Source organism: Mustela nivalis, assembly GCF_964662115.1.
Source record: "Mustela nivalis genome assembly, chromosome: 1".
NCBI lineage: Eukaryota > Metazoa > Chordata > Mammalia > Carnivora > Mustelidae > Mustela > Mustela nivalis.
The window spans coordinates 133,835,159-133,837,773 of record NC_139020.1 but is presented as its reverse complement, the minus strand read 5'-3'; the positions used below and the strand labels follow the sequence as shown (position 1 = coordinate 133,837,773).

The following is a 2,615-nucleotide window of genomic DNA, read 5'->3' as shown; positions in this document are numbered from 1 at the left end:
TTTAGAGACTATCATGATTTCTACTGCGTGGGACAGTCTGAAGTTCTTCCCATGATTTAACTGCCTTCTTATACTTTATATCTTATGCCAGCGGGTGGTAGATTATAGCTCATGGCCCAAATATTATGTCTGTATATGGTTCATATATTACGAATAACTTTTACATTTTTAAATGGTTGACCAAAAAATTAAAGAAGAATATTTTGTGACACATGAAAAATTATGTGAAATCCTAATTGCAGTGTCCATAAATAAAATTTTATTGGAACATTCATTTACATATGGTCTACAGTTGCTTTCATGTGATATTGGCAAGGTTGAATAGTTGCAACAGAGACTATATGTCCCACAAGGTCCAAGATATTTACTCTATGGCTCTTAACAGAAAATATTTGCTGAATCTGGGACTAGACTTGTGTTTCTTTTAGTTCCTGTACTCCCTTGTCCATGTGGACTCTTTCTTGTTTTAGGACATGCTGGATGTATAAGCCCATCCCTTCATTGCTTCCATGGGGGAAAAAGTCATTACTATCAAGGCTTTATATATATATATATTTTTTTTGAAATTAAATCATCTTTATTGCTAAAAGTTAATTAACAAGTGTTAAAGAGAAAAATTCACTATTACTATTAAAGATCTGGACTCACATAACTGTTCAGCTTTATCTGAAGGTTAACAGAAGGAAGGGTCTTGCACTTAAGCTAACAATTAACACTTCGTATTGTTTTAAACTAGAATTTTTAAACCACTCTAAAAGAATTACATGCCTCTTAGCTAATGTTGTAATTGTATCATATTACTTAGGTTCAAGTTCTTCCTTCAAAGAGTCATCAGAATAACATGGACTGAAGAGACTTTCGAACACTTGCCATCTCTTGCTGAGTTTCCATCATAATTTTTTTTTGCAACATAGCCATTTCTTTTCTAAGTTCATTTTGTGCACCAGTAAGTAGACTATCGTGATTCTTCTCCAAGTCCTCCATACTCTTTATGAACTGCTCATATAACTGTCTAATTGTTTTCAGTCTCTGGCTCTGAACAATTCTAGATTGTTGAAAAACCTTTTGTTGCTGTCGGAACATGTTAGCTAGTTTTTCTTCTTGTTCCTCAGCTTTCTGCACATCTATATCCCACTGCTGAAACAAAGTCAGAAATTGCTGAGAATATTCTTGGTTAAGCTTCTGCCTTTGCTCTTGCTGGGTTTTCCAAACATGTTCAATTTTCTGGTTACTAGTTTTGAGAGACGCTTTGGTATATAATTCTAGTCTTTTTCTCTTGGCAAGAAGAGCCTTGTTAATGTCAGCTCCAAATCTTTCCAGCATATTTTGTACTTCACCCCCCATATCTTCAAACACTGCTGCAGAAGTCCTTTTCTTCCCATGCTTCTCAATTACTGGAGTCTTCCCTTCGGTAACATCCTCCTCTGAACCACTCAGATCTTTTTTATCTTCCTTCTCAAACTCATAGGCTCTTACAACCTGATCCTCCATTGATGTCTTCCCAGATTTCCCTGTATGTTTTCTTCCAGAGGGCACCATATTTAGATGTTTTCTGAGGTTCCTGTCCGCTTGGCCAGCGCGACGCTCCTCTCAAGGCTTTATATATTTTTGAAGACTTTTACTGAATTACTTGTTATGCCCTTCTCAGTTTTTTTTTTTTTTTCTTCCTTTCCTCCTCTCCATCTGGTAAAACTAAGAATTTCTTCCAGGTCACTCCTGTATACTCTCAGGTTCCCTGTGGGCCACAGCATCTACCTTAGGCAGGCTTGTTGAGGAACTGTTTTTAAACAAAGCTAGTGCTCCCTGTGGAAAAGAATTCTGGTGTTCTGGCGAATACAGTCTTCACACTTAATTACTATGGGAGAACAATAGTTCTCTAGTGATTTAGCTGAGGCTCAGAGCCTTCTCTAGGTGCAAATGATTTTGCTCTTTAATGTTTTTTTTTTTTTTTTTTTTTTTTTTTACTCTTTAATACTCTTAGAGAGGATCTCAGTTGGATCACAAAGTTGCTTCACAGTGTACTTTATCCCTTCTTTCTTTCAGACATCAGACCTCTGGATGGTCTTTTGACTTTAATCCTCTTGTTTATAACAATGAAAGAAGAGATCAGAGGCTGTTCTCTCAGATGCTTTCAGCTACTTAAACTTTTAATTATAGTAGCCTGATTTTTCTTGCACAATGCTTAGCAATTTAGTTTTTAATCAAAACATCACACTCAGAACTTTAGTCCGAGTGGTGGGTCAGTGATCTGTTGTTACATGGAAAGATTGCCCAGTGAGTAGCTGGGATTATTAAAATATATGGCGATGTCAGAAATTTTGGCTGGAGTCCTGACAGAGACTAGAGGATATTAATCAAATTCTTCTGAGGGGTGCTCTTTGTTCACCTGGTCATGGTTTTAAAAGCTTTAAAAGAGTCCTTCTTGGTACCATAGCTAAACAGATAATAAAATATGTATATAAAATATATAACATTCTCTTCCTTTCAGCATATAGAAGGAGAAATACATAAAATATTTGCATATTATTATATATTTCTGGCCAAAATATAGTTGTAAATTTTGCTTCAAACGTGTTAGAATTATAGGTACAGTATAAAAGACAGGAATGGGCTCA

The 2,615-nt window shown here is 35.8% G+C and overlaps 1 pseudogene across 1 annotated transcript; it reads right to left on the bottom strand.

Annotated features, from left to right (window-relative positions):
- Nucleotides 1–568: 568 nt before the first annotated feature.
- Nucleotides 569–1,574, bottom strand: LOC309868523 (synaptonemal complex protein 3 pseudogene; annotated as a pseudogene). The gene has a single exon. The product of its transcript is annotated as a synaptonemal complex protein 3 pseudogene (transcript).
- Nucleotides 1,575–2,615: the final 1,041 nt, after the last annotated feature.